This window comes from Procambarus clarkii, chromosome 57 (genome assembly GCF_040958095.1).
Source record: "Procambarus clarkii isolate CNS0578487 chromosome 57, FALCON_Pclarkii_2.0, whole genome shotgun sequence".
Taxonomy (NCBI): domain Eukaryota; kingdom Metazoa; phylum Arthropoda; class Malacostraca; order Decapoda; family Cambaridae; genus Procambarus; species Procambarus clarkii.
Genome location: NC_091206.1, coordinates 12795241 through 12812365, shown reverse-complemented (window position 1 = coordinate 12812365; position 17125 = coordinate 12795241). Strand labels below are relative to the sequence as shown.

At 38.3% G+C, this 17125-nt stretch overlaps 1 protein-coding gene across 14 annotated transcripts in view; it reads left to right on the top strand.

The window, feature by feature from the left end:
- The window catches only part of LOC123745051 (unconventional myosin-IXb), a 327701-nt gene that overhangs the window by 240288 nt on the left and 70288 nt on the right, over positions 1-17125 (top strand). For 7 of the 14 annotated variants that reach the window (XM_069306302.1, XM_069306298.1, XM_069306301.1 and 4 more), the window contains exon 1: positions 8432-8551. The exons of 1 other annotated variant lie outside the window; for it this stretch is intronic. The gene's annotated coding sequence lies outside the window, so the exon portion shown is untranslated. Of the gene's footprint in view, positions 1-8411; positions 8717-17125 lie in introns of those variants that run through there. 6 more of the 14 variants (XM_045725336.2, XM_069306300.1, XM_069306299.1 and 3 more) reach the window with 3 other exon arrangements.

Genomic DNA, 17125 nt, shown 5'->3' with positions numbered 1-17125 from the left:
CAACTACATGGGTTTGGGTTGGACGGTAGAGCGACGGTCTCGCTTCATGTAAGTCGGCGTTTAATCCCCGAAGTGCTTGGGCACCATTCCCCCACCCCCCAACCCCCTCCCCCCGGTTCCATCCTAAATCCTTATCCTGACCACTTCCAAGTGCTATATAATCGTAATGGCTTGGAGCCATTACGGGGCCACCACATTCAAGATTCTCAAGGGAATTGATAGGGTAGATAAAGACAGGGTATTTAACACAAGGGGCACACGCACTAGGGGACACAGGTTGAAACTGAGCGCCCAAATGAGCCACAGAGATATTAGAAAGAATTTTTTTAGTGTCAGAGTGGTTGACAAATGGAATGCATTAGGCAGTGATGTGGTGGAGACTGACTCCATACACAGTTTCAAGTGTAGATATGATAGAGCCCAATAGGCTCAGGGACCCGTACGGGGGTGCAGACGTACTAAATGGAACAAGTATGGCTGGTGTGAGGTTGATACCGTAGCCTACTTCCTGTGTAGCTCTACTGGGTGCGCCGAGAAGTGGCACACCCAGTAGAGCAACAACAATAATAAAAATTTAACAACAACACTAATAATAATTTAACAGCAACAATAATAATAATTTAACAACTAATAATAATTTAACAACAATAATAATAACTTAACAACAACAACAATAATAATAATTTCGTCGCCCGCATCATCCAGTATAATCTAAAACCTAAGCAAATGTTCGCCAGCCTGCGTTATCTCTAATTTTTAATTAAACCTAACTCATCCTAACCTAATTATCTATTTTACCGTAACCAAAACAAAGAAATATTATAGATTTATCAGCTAGAATGTTTAGATGCTTTTCCGCTCATAGGGTTACATACCCATAGACAGGCGATGAGTCACAATAATGTGGCTGAAGTATGTTGACCAGACCACCCACTAGAAAGTGAAAGGACGACGCACAATCGACTTGAGAATGGTCCAGGACGGACCGAAACGTCGTCGTCCCTTCACTTTCTAGTGTGTAGTCTGGTCAACATGGAACTGCTTACCCGCCGAAGCCCTCAAGGCCAAAACCCCGCTGAATTTCAAAGCTCTACAAAGTCATCAGGACAAATGGGGAGACCTTCAACAAGCCGGCGGCTTCCTGTCCTCGTTGAGGATACTAGAGAGAGAGAGAGAGAGATAGTGGCCCTATCGTGAATTCCGGTAAAAGTTCAGGCATGCCCAAGGTGTGACGTCACAATGTCATAATTTTTCTCCCGGCTTAGGTGGTAGATTCTACTGGCATCACTTGAGTTATAAGTGATGTAACTCGCTATGGTAACAGCCACGTGTCTACAGACACACACACAGCACCGCTCCTGTGCCAGGTAAGTCCTCTACGGGCTCACCATAGCCCGTGCTACTTGGAATTTGTTCCGAGTAGCTGAATCTATAACAACAACAACATATGGTAACAGACACTTGTGCGAAGTGATGACAGTGATGTAAGTCACTATACAATGACTATGATGACTAGCATAGTCACCATAGATAGGGTTTTGAAATGGTCAAAGGATTGGCAGATGCAGTTTAATGCTGATAAATGTAAAGTTCTGAGGTTAGGTAATGATGATAGAGTTACAAGATATGAGCTAGATGGTGTTGTGATTGCGAAGTCGGATTGCGAAAGGGATCTGGGAGTTATGATTAGTAAGAATTTAAAACAAAAGGATCAATGCATAAATGTTCGTAATAAGGCAAATCGGACACTTGGATTTATTAATCGCAGCGTTAGTAACAAGACACCTGGTGTGGTTCTCAAGCTATATCTTGCTCTAGTTAGGCCCCATTTAGATTATGCAGTTCAGTTTTGGTCGCCATATTATAGAATGGATATAAATTCACTTGAACGTGTCCAGCGTAGGATGACTAAGTTAATTCCCCAAATTAGAAATCTTTCATATGAAGAAAGATTAACAAAGCTTAAGTTGCATTCACTGGAAAGGCGAAGAGTTAGGGGTGACATGATAGAGGTTTACAAGTGGATGAATGGACATAACCGGGGGGATATTAATAGGGTATTAAAAGTATCAACACAGGACAGAACACGAAACAATGGATATAAATTGGATAAGTTTAGATTTAGGAAAGACTTGGGTAAATACTGGTTCAGTAACAGGGTTGTTGATTTGTGGAACCAATTGCCGCGTAACATTGTGGAGGTGGGGTCCCTCCATTGTTTCAAGCACGGGTTGGACAAGTATATGAGTGGGATTGGGTGGTTATAGAATAGGAGCTGCCTCGTATGGGCCAATAGGCCTTCTGCAGTTACCTTTGTTCTTATGTTCTTATGTTCATACAGTGACTTCAGCAATTCAAACGTCTTGTTGGGGGTAGAACCCATTGTACTACAGCGAGTAATGTGTAAAACCCCGATTTGGGATCAGAAGATTCTTAGAAACACTATTAGATTAGTGATCTATAGTCTGGTCAACACTATTAGATTAAGTTGAATTCTTGGTTACATTACTATTTAGCATATCGTGGCCTAGTGGTTTAGGACGTGTGCTTAGGCGTGCCCAGTGTGCAGGTTCGAATCTTTCTCATGGCTCCTACTGATTTTCTTATTGATATATAACGTTAATTTGTGCATTTATTGGTTTTTCTGACTTCTAAAAGAAAACTAAAAATTAATGGATAACTCTTTGTCTAAAATTCAGGAACTGATATCTCCAAGGAACTATATGGATTTCGTTCAATAATTTGCTACGAAGAAACGTACAATGAGAATGCCTTAAGGATTCCTCATAGTGATGCGGATGTGAAGGGGATGGGGTGGGCTGAAAGAATTGTACACCCTAAGAGGTAAGAGAATAAGGTGAGGAGACACGAGACTAAAATGCACAGATGGATGAAAGGAATACATAAGAGAGACATTTCAGGAAGGGGGGGGGGGGGGGGGGGTAGAAGTAGCCTAAGCTACTCTATCCCTTTGAGATGTATTTCTTTCTTGTCTCAATAAACATACTTGAAGAGAGACATTTACCTTCACATTTTAAACAAGGTATTAGAGTGAACTCGTAACAATGGATTGATTGATTGATGAAGATTAAGCCACCCAAGAGGTGGCTCATGGCACGGGCATGAAATAGCCCGTAAACAATGCATTAAATAGGAAATGTAGATGTTTATCTCTCAGAATGTTTGGTAATATGTTTATTGTTTGTAATGTGTGTGTATGTATGTATTAACACGATATACTGAACGGGGTGAGAATAGCTTGAGCCTTAAGGATTCCTCATAGTGATGCGGATGTGAAGGGGATGGGGTGGGCTGAAAGAATTGTACACCCTAAGAGGTAAGAGAATAAGGTGAGGAGACACGAGACTAAAATGCACAGATGGATGAAAGGAATACATAAGAGAGACATTTCAGGAAGGGGGGGGGGGGGGGGTAGAAGTAGCCTAAGCTACTCTATCCCTTTGAGATGTATTTCTTTCTTGTCTCAATAAACATACTTGAAGAGAGACATTTACCTTCACATTTTAAACAAGGTATTAGAGTGAACTCGTAACAATGGATTGATTGATTGATGAAGATTAAGCCACCCAAGAGGTGGCTCATGGCACGGGCATGAAATAGCCCGTAAACAATGCATTAAATAGGAAATGTAGATGTTTATCTCTCAGAATGTTTGGTAATATGTTTATTGTTTGTAATGTGTGTGTATGTATGTATTAACACGATATACTGAACGGGGTGAGAATAGCTTGAGCTACCTCATCTCTTTGTGTGTATTTTACCTCAATAAACTTATTTCAATTTCAATGCATTAAATTTTGAACAGATTTATAGGTGAGCACAGACTAGCTTTGGCACGAGTGGTGGGGAAGTGGGACAATCTGCCAAGTAGCATTATTGAAGTGTTAAGAATAGATTGGTCTGATATACGAGTGCAAACAGCCAGGTGTAAAGAGAACTTGGCTTGCATGCGGTCAGGAGGCGTATGGCAGTGTGCCCCTTTTATCCATATGCATGCTAGTTATAATCCCACTCATTTATTTATTTATTTATTTATATACAAGAAGGTACATTGGGATTGTGAGGATACATAATATAGTAATTACAATCTTGTAAAGCCTAAACTAGTACGCGCAGCGTTTCGGCCAGATTAAGCCACCTCATGTGCTTGCTGTATCCAGTCCTGGAAATTTTAAATGTTATAAGCGTCGTAAAAATTAATGTAGCTTCAGAGAAAGACGAAAATATTGACGCAATCTGCTTACCAGTGATGTCAGCTGCTGGTGAGTAATCACTGACATTTCAACTACGCGCCGTAAAGAGGTATTGGTATCTGCCAGGAGTTCTCTGCCAAAATGTGAAGGAAAATAAGTATCTTTTTAGTTTAAAAACGCAAGTCGAGTGTTTTAAAGAGAGAGATTGCGCTATTATTAAAGAAGCTGATATTAATATTTCATTAAATATATTTCATTTATTTAAGAGTAACATCTAATTTCCTATACAACCCGTCCTCTTAAATACTAAGGAACAAATCCACAAGGGCCGTGACGAGGATTCGAACCTGCGTCCGGGAGCATCCCAGTCTTAAATACTACATCGCACTGACGTATAAGTCCCTCAAGGCCAAACACTGATGCACTAAAATCCCAGCGGCTCGTTACACTACAGACAGGGCCACTGTCTCTAGTGGCCTTGACGGGGACAGGAAGCAGGCGGCTTCTCAGAGGACCTGTCATTGTACCTGAGGATTTTTTTTCTATCTGGATTTTGAACTGAACACATGTCTTTAGTCAGAACTGATTTGTCTCTATTATAGTTGTCATATATTTGCCATATTTCACTCGATATATGGCAAACTCAAACATACGAATAATTTGATAATTGTAAATGGTATGTGATATGGTATTTTTCAATGGTAACAATGCAGGAAGCAGTGAGAATTAAACAGAACCAAACCCATCCTGAAAATATTTTAGAAAAAGCTGATATGCATCAGTGTTCGCGCTTTATCTTACTGTTAAAATTAATGCTAGTTATCAAAATTACTACCACTGGAATGCTAAGAAAATAGGCTAGTATTAAAGAAATGACAATGATTTTCATATTAACCTTCACGTGCATTTGCTCATTTGCACGACACCGTCTTTCATAAATGTTAATTATAATGCATATTATCGAGGTTCCCCCCCTAGGCCAACTATTCTGACCTTCCTCAGGATGCGACGGGAAGGTTGATGATATTGTGGAGAGATAGAATTTTGCACCAAGATTGTAACCTTTTGTTGAATCAAGTTCAAGTTCAAGTATGTTTATTTAGATAAGAAAGAAATACATCTCAAAGGGATAGAGTAGCTTAGGCTATTTCTACCCCCCCTATTTCGTTGAATGTCTCTTGCAAATTGTCTATAATACCTATTCATAATAGTATTTGTGTGTACGTCAGATACCATACTACTTATGTCAAGGAAGAAATGTATATGTTTATCTCTCAGAATGTTCGGTAATATGTTTATTGTTTGTGATGTGTGTGTGTATATATATATATGAACACAATCGACTTGAGAATGGTCCAGGACGGACCGAAACGTCGTCGTCCTTTCACCTTCTAATGTGTGGTCTGGTCAACAATATATGAACACGTTGTACTGAACGGGATGAGTTAATATATATAAATATTTAGGCATATATGTTGAATATACCCATGAGAGTTTGGAAGCTGAGATGAACAGACTGTTGGATCAATGTCTGAAGAGATTACAACCTCTGAAGGCCTTGGCATGCTGTGGAAAGGGAGTGGGAGTCCCTGTGCTACGAATGATATACTTGAGTATTGTAAGATCCCTTATTGATTATGCTGCATCTGTCATTTCTTGTTTTGGTAAAGGTAGGATGGGCAAGTTGGAGAAGGTACAAAATGAAGCCATGATAATTATCTTAGTATGCCCAAGAAATACTATTATTGAGATAATGAGGATGGAGTTGAATCTAAAGAATATTGGGGATAGAATTTCGGAGATAAATGTAGCCGCTGCCATTAGATTAATGAGAGGTGGGGGAGCTAATGAATTAATCCTCTTAGTTCAAAAGGTGGGAAGTAATGAACAATGTATGATAAAGAAGGGGGCATATATGAATACCTTATCCTCTAATGTTATAAAGTATGGTGTTATTACAGAATGTATTGACTACGAGACAATTCACACCACCATAGGAGGATTGTAATGTAGATGTAGTAATTATTCCCTTGTAAAAGAAAAAAGTATGTATGAAATAGGAGAGCTGAGGGCAACATATGATTGTATAATTAGAAAATTACCTACAGGAAACACTCTACATGTATATTGTGTTGGGTCAGTAGCTAGGGGATGGGAAGGCAGGATGTGGAGTCTTGATCAGGGAGTACACTGACATCGGCACTGTAGATACTGTTATTGGACGCCGCTTAACTGACAACGTCTCTTCAACGCAGGCTGAACTCCAAGGTGTATTAGCAGGATTACAGAAAGTAGTCAAATGTGGTAAAAATGCCTGCTTCTTTATTGACAGTAGAGGAGCGTTAGTCTTTAAATAGCAGACGCCCAGTATACCAGAATATTGTGATAGAGTGTAGAGAGAATGTCAAGAAATTAGAAAAAACTGGGTATAAAGTAAGATTCATGTGGATTTCTTCACATGTGGGAATACTGTTGAATGGGGTAGTTGATGAGATAGCGAAGAGAGCCGTGGAAAAAACTCTTGTTGATGTTGTATGTCAGATAACCTGGAAACAAATAAAAACAAGAATCAAGATGATCCAAGAGGGTGAAGAAATGGCAAAGAGAATGGCAATGGTGGACAATAGTAACACACTTAAGAATTATTCAATAATAAATACAAATTCGTCCTTCACCTATGGTAGAGGAAAGTCTACTTAGAAGAATTCAATTTACATGAGATTAAGATTAGGATACAAATATATCTGGCAATGCGGTGTTGATGTCAGTGAAAAAGATAAGGAATGTAAATTATGTAGTATGCCGCACGCCCACACCTTAGAACATTATGTATTAGAGAGTCAAGTTATTGATAACTATAGAAATAAAGAAATGGGATTCTTGTATTGTGATTTGTGTATTTGTACTCACTGAATTTGTGCGCCCCTTGAGGGACTTGAAGTAGAGGGGGTATAGAAATAGCCTAAGCTACTCTATCCCTTTGAGATGCATTTTCTTCTTGTCTCAATAAACATACTTGAACTTGAACTTGGGTGAGAATAGCTTGAGCTGCCTCATCCCTTTGTGTGTATTTTACCTCCATAAACATATTTCAATTCCAATTTCCTCAGGATTCAACCCCACAACAGTTGCCTAATTCCCGCGTACCTACAGCAGTTACTGCTAGGTGAACAGAGGCATTGAAAAGAAACGTTTCCCAAAGGCTTCTGTTCTTTCGCTTGGATTAAGCCCAGGACCCTCGTCAGTTGTAAACTGACGACGTAGACTGCTGCGCTACAAAATGTCAAGAAAGAAATGATAAGACAATTGAAGAAGAAACAGGTAAAATGAGATTAGAGATAAAAATTAATTATGAGTGAGAGATAGAGAGCATAATCAGGAACTTGTACTGTGTGTAAGTTTTTCGTGCATAGCAGAGGTGCTCAATGAATATATAATATAATATACATTATAATATATGTGTATATATATAAATATGTTATACAGCAGAGTCATTGATCTGAGTAAATAATACACACAATTAGTATGTAGAATGGGTTTGTTCACGCGAAAGGTATAACAGGTGTGGCGTCAGTCACTGCAGGAAACCAAGATATAAGAGTCACTGACGATGAAATAAGAAAACGTGATGACAGGAAGCCATATTACGCTCACCTTAAAGTAATGTCGAGATGCCTCGCTATTGCGATAGTCACCACCACACCCCAACACTCCCTCCACCGCCCTCCCACTAAACTACACATGCTTCATAATAAAATATTGTACAAAATAAGGGAACTTTGCGTCATATATATATATTTTTTTTCAGTTTTTTTGTTTTTACTTACGGCAGCTGGAAGCACATCGATGCATCCTGTCCGGAGCCACTAGCACTGATAAAAACAGTTGATCTAGTCCCACCATTAAAAATCTGTTATTTGAGATGGTTAATTTCTAGCGAGGAGACATTAGCGTGCATAAGCATGGTTACACTTATTATTTATTGAATTTGAAATAAGTTTATTGAGGTAAAATACACACAAAGGGATGATGGTAGCTCAAGCTATTCTCACCCCGTTCAGTACATCGTGTTAATACATACATACACACACATCATAAATAATAAACGTATTACCGAACATTCTGAGAGATAAAACATCTACATTTCCTCATTATTTATTAGTGGGGGGGAAATCATTCTAATTTGAAGCGCAGTTGTGGAAGTGTCCGCCAGGTGGCAGCCCGGGTCAGTTTACTGAGCAGTGCACGTTAGGCTCCCAGACGCCTGCCGGATTATCATGTTTTGCCTCGATATCTGCCTTTAGTAGAGCAACCATGGTGGATTAGTGGCCAGCGAGGTAGCGTGTGGTGGTGTGGAGTGACCCGAGTGCATAGTCGGAGGTGTGAGTGACGAGGAGGTGGAGAACTTGGAACGTCTTGAGTGTGGGAGGTGTATCTTAGCCACAGCTTGAGTGAAGAAGCAACAAGTGAAAATCTGTGTTTCGGAGAATTTACCTGAAAATGTTAGTGTTGTGTTTAATGTTGTGTTGCGGGTTTTATGCATCGAAGAATATCAATTGCGTAAGGATGTATGGAAGATAAATGTGAGAAAATGAAGAAAAGGTGTTCTGAAGGAGTTCTCGAAGGCTTCCAAAACGGGGGAAAGATGAAGTCCAGATTGGCGTGTACTCGGGGGGTGTTCCATGGAGGATGGTGAGGCCAAGATGCTGGGGGGCCTTACAGCACCCCACGTCTTTAAGAACTTATACGTTCTTGAAGGGGACTCCTTATTTGTCCGAATATTTGTCTTTCTGTGGAGTCGTGTCTCAGAAACTCTGAAGACGAGAGGCATCACAATATGTCATGTCAAGCTTGTTAGTCATATTTCCTTTCGTCTTGACAGTCAATTGGTGTGAATTATAAGACGTTTTTGGAAATAGTGTATTTCAGAAGATTTAATGTTGTATGTGAATACCTGGCAGAGGTCAGAATTCAAAATGTTTAATTTTAGAGTTTTTTGGGGGATTGTAAGTCTAAACGTTATCAAATTTGTGAGAATATTTACTATAAAAATGATTACAAAATTATTTTGCATGATCTTGAGTAAGAAAGGACCATATATTGTCAGTTGAATATTAATCCTGTGTATCATTTAAATTAGTTACCAACTATAACAAGACTGTGAACGGAAAGTATTTCAAGACCCATTAGTCACAGTAGTGGTTGATTTGAGGAATACTATTGTCAAGCAAATTTAGAAAACCTGAACATAATGACAGGACCCATTTCAGTGATAAATTCATATACAATACTGTATAATTCCTTATTTCAAACTTTTAAAAGTTAATAATAGACATTTTATAATGTCATATGGTAATTACAATCTTGTAAACTCAAGGAAGATCAGAAATGAGATTTTACAAGCTTTTGCCTATGTACATATCAGTATGTAAATGATTTAATGTCTGGTTATGTATAACCCACGGTACCATTGTGATTTAAAGTAGAGCTAATTACAGTCATAATGCTGTCAGTTGATATATCATCAAATATAAAGAAATTTCATATTCTTAACAGGCAAAAGCATTGTTCCATATATCATTGCTGAGCAGATCATAGGTCTTCTAATGACAGTGCAGCACCTTAGGTGTCAACAAAAATTATTTGAACCTATGCTTGCCATGAAAGAGAAGTAATACAGGCCCGTGGGCCACTGCATTATTTGGATAAAGGATAACAAAAGCCAATACTGTACATGTACAGTATTTGTACATCCCTGTGGATGTGATTATTATGAACCTCGCTCTGATTGTGTAGCCAGCATATTTATTTTTTTATATTGGTATGATTCAGATGATTTTTCATTTACTCCTAAGAAAGTAATTTTGCCAATATACTGTAGCTACTATCCAGTGATGCACAAACTATAATTAGCTTTGAATACAAAAATAGTTCCACATTCTGGATACTGTATAGGCCTAATACATTTCTGAGCAGTAATGCTAGTAATAGTTATGATAGTACAAACTAAAATTAATAAAAATAATACAGTAGGTATAAGATTGCAATAATGACATCATAAAAAGATAATGCTCTGTCAGTATTGGAGTAGACATATTAGAAATTTAATAACATTTTCCTGGATAATTAGAAAATCATCTGAATAACAAAACATTAGGTTAAACCTTAGGTTATCTAACCAGAACACATATTGGAGAGCCCATGTGGCACTGTGCTTATTGCACATAGGCCCATTAGTTTATGCACTCTTTAAATGCATAATAATGTAACTCTTATTGTGCGAACAATGCAAGGGTAATTTATCCTACAGTACAGTATATCTAATGCCAAAACTTTGTTGAATTTTAAAATCCAGCTAAAAAAAATCATCAGGACAAGTGGCAGGTGACCTTTGACAAGTCGCCGGCTTACTGTCCTCGTCAAAGCCAATAGAATAATAGTGACTCGGGTAAATAGTGCAGTGCCTGATGGGTCTGTATTCTAAGAGTGGAGTACCCCATCCATGAACCAGTATCCCAACAATGAAGCATCCCATGGACCTGTATCCTAACAGTGCAGTTCCCAATGGTCCTGTATGTAATGCATTCACAATCCTTAGGTAAATATTAGTTATTCGGGTGGTGGTTCAATTACACCTGAAGCAGCACCGTACTTCGCGATACGGTACACTTTTTAATACGAAGAATTGCCTAATACAAAACAAATAAAATTGACAATACAGTACTGTACTGTATAAACAATACTGATAATTCAGCTTCACACACTTGGGGTCCGTAGTTCGAGTCTCCTAGAGTCCAGGTGAATGAAATAAATATACAGTACTTTACTAATAATAATAATAATACTAATAATAATAATAATAATAATAAATATTGCAGTTACTCAGTAACCCAATAATGGCATTAATGGATTAATTATAAAATATCGGAATACATCATGTCGGCTAATTATGGCAACACCTTGCACATTGAGTGGGGCGGGTGGAGGCGCACGTTTATCTCATTGCTATCAAAGTTACATAAGAGTTGACCATCCCGAGTAATCAGCATGCAAGATCAATCTTCCAGGGCATCACAAGTTGAATTTTGTTGCAATTTCTTTACTTGTGTAGATTTCTCTAAAAGGTTAAACACTTAAGTTACACCAGTATTTATTTAGAATTATGATAATAGCTCTTGAGAAGATTGAAATTGTTAACAAGTAGGTTAGGCACGAGTAAGATGCATGCTAATGGGAAGGGTAAATGGTGGAATGGTGGAAAATCATGGGTAATGAGGTTAGTTGAGGGGTTAGGAGTGAATAAAAGTTATAGAGGGTAAAAATGAGTGGATTATTTTGTTGCATCACAATGAAGGCATATATATGTTAAGGAGTATGAATGTGTCAATTCTAGACTGTTGAAGTGAGAGTAAAATAGGTACAGTAGTGATTGATTTGCAAGTTCATATTTTATATGGTTCATAATGTGTATGGATAATGTTAAATGAAAGGAAGAGTTGTAGGTGTTCTGTAATTAACTGAATGATCATGCAGAGGCTACAAGATGATTGGGAAGTCATTGTGTATTTGAATAGGGCCTGTGGATGGAAAGTGGTAATGTACTGTACTACATATAAATAGGAATGGGTATTTCTTGGTGGATAGTTGATCAGAAAGGAGGTATGTTTGTGTCAAATACTTAGAGAACGTGTTCAAACATTTTTTTTTTATTTATAAATACTATACTGCACAAGATTTCATTATATACACATTCTTGTAAAGCTAATAACACTCATTGCATTTTGTGGCAGGTCCATAATCTTAATTTTCCCTGGGATACGACCTGCCAAATCATTTAACAACCAGGTGCCCATTCACTGCTGGGTGAAAAGAGGCGTACATTTAAGCATTACCGGGAGAGATTGGTGCCTAGTCAATCCTCTCGACCAGGATATGAACCGAGGCCAAATCGCTTGCGAAGCACAGGGGAAGTGTGTTACCACTGTGCCACAGGGTAACAGGCTCAATCAAGACCTTGCCTTGATTGAGGTACAGTACATGAATGAGTAGGGAACGAGATGAAATGGAGCAAGGGTGTTTGACTATCTTTGTTGATAGACGGTGTAAAAGTACAGTATCATCAAAGATGTGAGGGGTCATGAGAGGAATGTTAGTGGCATTAGATCATTATGCAATTCTGTGCAAAATTATGGGAAAGGGGAGGTGGGTATTCTGATGAAGAAAATGATTGGGCTCTGTATCAAATATTGAAATGCAAAGAAAGTTGGAAACAGTGGAAGAGAGTAAAATATTTAAAGAATGGTTAAGTTATATATTAAATGATTTAGAAGGAATGACTGCATCTGTGAATGTCAAATTTGTATACTATATGTATTGTTTAATTGGGATGAGATGATGGATGAGTGTTGTTATAAGTTGGTGAAAAGGGATGGAAGTGTATTATTGCATAGCTTTCTGGAAATGACATGGGCTATTAAGAAGGAAAAGATGGGTGGAAAATATTGGTGCAGACAGATGTCCCAATGTGATGCTAGACTAAGAAGAAAGATGAACTTCAATAATTATATAAAGAATTGTAGGATAAAATGGTTAATGATCAAAGAGTAAAGGATGAGGAGTTTGTGAGAAAGTTCAGTGAAGGCTTGTAAGAGATTAAAAATAATTTTAACCTACAGAAAGATTTAAGAAAGTTATTGTGGGGAAAAAGATGGAGATAGATAGTGAAGGATGCTGAGGTATTAGGGCTAGGTTATGGCAGACACAGGCCTAATATAATATTAAATATTACTGTATTTAATATTACAGTACTGTACTGTAATATTAAATACAGTACTGTATATGTCAGATGATATGATAGGAAGGTGAGGTGCCAAATATTTGGCCTACGTAATCCAAATGACACAATGACACAAATCACACAATGACCCCATAAAACAAAAACAGGTTATAATTTAATGAGTAAGATATTTAAAAATACTGTACCACATTCTTCCCTACTTTAGATTGTTTGCCAATACGTAGTAAATGAGCACAGCTGATAACTTAAATCAATGCTTCTCGTCAACACTAAGAGCTGCTGTGTTCAGGTGGTCTTTATTTTGAGAAAATTAGTGGCACATCAAACAATTGGTGCTTTCATAATACTGTACTGTATACAGTATACGATGTTCTCAAACCCAAAGGGTTGAGAAAATATAGCATATGGAAATTTGAGAAAACATTGAAATCTGTGTTTTGTTTTGCCAGTACAGTACCTTGTACCTTACGATGATTTCGGGGCTCAACATCCCCACGACCCAGTCTTCAACCATTCCTCCAGTACAATACAAATGTAAAATATATACAATACAGTAGAATTAATCACAATGTAAATTGACCCGAATCCTTTGACATGTTTTGCACTTCTGTGCATCCTGAGTGATGTCGAGAAACTTGAATACTGTACACTACTGTATTCTGTGACAGATGGGTTACCTTCTGGTGGTTTCGTGGATAAATGTTCCCGCACCCCAATCTCTGACCAGGCATCATGGCTTGTGATCTGGTCAACCAGACAGTTTGATGTGACTGCTCGCAGCCTGATGTATGAATCACAGCCTGGTTGATCAGGTGGCCTTTGAAGGTGTTAGTTGAGTTTTCTTTTGTCACTGAGGAAGGTTGGCCCCTTATGCCTCTTGTGTGCAATGGGAGTATATTGAAGTCTTAGGCCCTTGATGTTGATAAAGTTCTTGCTGTGTGCCTATTGCAACTCTGCTTTTCAGCAGAGCTGTTCAGTACATCCTACTATGCCTCCTGGTCTCGTGTGATGTTATTTCCTTATGTAGATTTGGAATCGGTCCCTTATAATATTTTTCAAGTGTAGATTATTATGCACAGTATCTTTCTTGCCTGCACTCTAGAGAATACAGATTTATGGATTTTAGTCAGGCCAAATAATTTACGCGTTTTATTGAGTGGATTCTGGCAGTGGAGGATCTTTGTATGCTCTCTGGTTAGCAATATCTCCAGCTTTAAATGGGGCTGTTATTGTTCATCAGTATTCTACCCTAAAGAGCACTAGTGTCTTGAAGAATATCATCATTGGTATGGCATCTCTTGTTTCAAAGTTTTTTTTGTTATCAAACCTATTAATTTTTCTTGAAGTTATGACAGGTATATACTTTAAAGTAAGGTCTTTCGACATTATTACTCCCAGAACTTTTACGTTGCTCTTTCGTTCTGTGGTATGATTTGGCCGTCTTGTGTGTGGTTTCTATTTTTATATTTTCATTTTCATTCACCATATATTTCCATTCATTTCATTTTTTTCTGTAGTGCAAGAGTTGGAACTTAACTTCACTAAACTTCATATTATTTTCTGTCGCCCATTTAAAGAACTGATTTACACGTATATCAGATTTACCTGAATTTACCTATGGGCCAATAACATACTAGTGTTAGTGACCTTTCAAAGGTCTACCCATTTGTCCTGATAATTTGTTCAAGCTGGATTTTAAAGTTCAGCAGAGTTTTGGCATTTACATCTTCAATGAGATAGGCAGTTCCATGAGTTTATAACCCTGTGGGTGAAAAAGCATCTCTTGTTTTCAGTCCGACACTGTGGCTTGTTGAGCTTGAAACAGTTACTCCTTGTTTACATTACATCTGACCTTTTGAAGAAGTTGTCCGGATCAACATCCTCAGAGTGAGGTGATCAACATCACCAGATTGAAGGTTTGCCGTGTCCTTTACATTGTCTACTGTAATAAAAAAGTGTCATCTGCAAAGGATGTTACAGTACTCTAGATTGTGTTCTTGTCTACTGTGTCCCATATGAGAATGAGAAAAAATTCTGGAGAAACACAGTACCCTGGGGGACTGAGCTTTTCATGGTCAACATACCGGATTTTACTTTGTAATACTGTATGTCTTCTGGACATACTTTGAGTTGGTTTCGAGGTTTAGCGTCCCTGCATCCCGGTTATCGCCCAGGCCTCCTCGTTGCTGGACTGGTCAACCAGGCTGTTGGACGCGGCTGCTTGCAGCCTGGCGTACGACTCGCAGCCTGGTTGATCAGGTATCCTTTGAAGGGGCTTATCGAGTTCTCTCTCGAACACTGTGAGGGGTATATATCATGGGAACCATTAAGTTTTAAGATCTGATTTTTATATGCAATATAGCTTTGTAATTCTTTTTGGATTGGTGTGTTTCCTAGGTAATTTGTGAGTTAATTTCCTCATATGGAGACCAGCAGATAACGAGATATACAGAAATTATCTAGAAAACTCAATCCTGTACTAAATATTTCCCTATGAGACTTAACCTTCCAAATCTTACATGGGTCCTATAATACAGGTGTAATATTTGGTGTTCAATAGAGAACTCGATAAACACCTACCTTGTGGAGGTTCCGGGGATCAATGTTCCCGCTGTCTGGTATCCGACCAAGCCTCCCGGTTGGTCGTCTGTTCAACCAGGCGTAACTATTCGCACCCCAACATATGAATCACAGCTTGTTGATCAGGTATCCTTTGGAGGTATTTATCAAGTTCTCTCTTGAACTTGATAGACTGTGAACTGTGAGAGGCCAACCAGTTATTCTACTTATGTGTAGCAGGAGAGTTTTGGAAAGTCTTGGGCCTTTGATGTTGATTGGGTTCACCCAATCAACATCAAATATCCACATTTATTTACTGTTATCAACAGTAAATATCAATAGTAAATTTATCAATAGTAAATTTACTGTTATCAACAGTAAATATCCTATCTCTCGGCATACCTATCGTACCTCTACATTTCAATTGGGCTAATTTGCACATCCTGCCATGCCTAATGGTTTCATGTAATGCCATTTCCATGTGCAGATTTGGAACCAGTCCCTCGAATATTTTCCACACGTAGATTATTATCTATCGTTCGCCTGCACTCTAGAGAATACAGACTTTGAACTTTTAATCAGTAAATTAAATAATTAATTTAATTTTACTCAAATTGGGCTGTAAGAACATGATAAAGTTGATGCTCTTGCCAGCTTACAGTATATAGATATGTTGAACTTAATTTTGGGCTTTCATATAGAAAAATGTGTTATTTGGTGAGAATATTTAGATAAATTTGAGGAAAGCACAAGAGTACAAACAGGAACTAGCAGATCCATTGTTTATCACAATGAAATGTGTCAAACAAAACACTTACATGGGGGCAAATAACAAAATTGGTAGACTGATTTTGTCACAGCTTGAATGTAGCTTTGCCACAAGTACCGTATCTGTGGCAGTTCATCTTGCATAGGGGGACAACAAATACTAGAACATTACATTGTATGCTGCTTGAAAATTTTGCCATTTAGGGATAGGTCTAAAATTACATTGCATGAAGTGTTGACCAGACCACACTAGAAGGTGAAGGGACGACGACGTTTCAGTCCATCCTGGACCATTCTCACAATCGACTTGAGAATGGTCCAGGACGGACAGAAACGTCATAGTCCCTTCACCTTCTAGTGTGTGGTCTGGTCAACATAATTTAGCCACGTTATTGTGACTCATCGCCTGCATTGCATGAGGTGGCAAATAGAATTGCGTTGCAAGTACAGTATCTCTGAACACTTGGTTATTAATTTTCTCGGGGGATAAAAAAAAAGTTAATCAGCATTAGGATTATTCAAAATTTAATGACTGAATCAAAGAGGAGACATCCTGTTAAATAACATTGGAATGGACAATGTACATAAAATGAGAGAGTAACCAATAGGTGGCACCTGAAATTTCATCATAAAATACTTTCAGGTGTCATCCTAGCCCCTGGTCTCCAGATGTTGACCATTTCCAAGGAAATTTTGCTAGTACAGTACTATTGAGCCTAACCATGTATATTATGGTTTGTTATGCTTCACATTGACACATGAATCCAGGCTGTTCTGTTCTGCATGC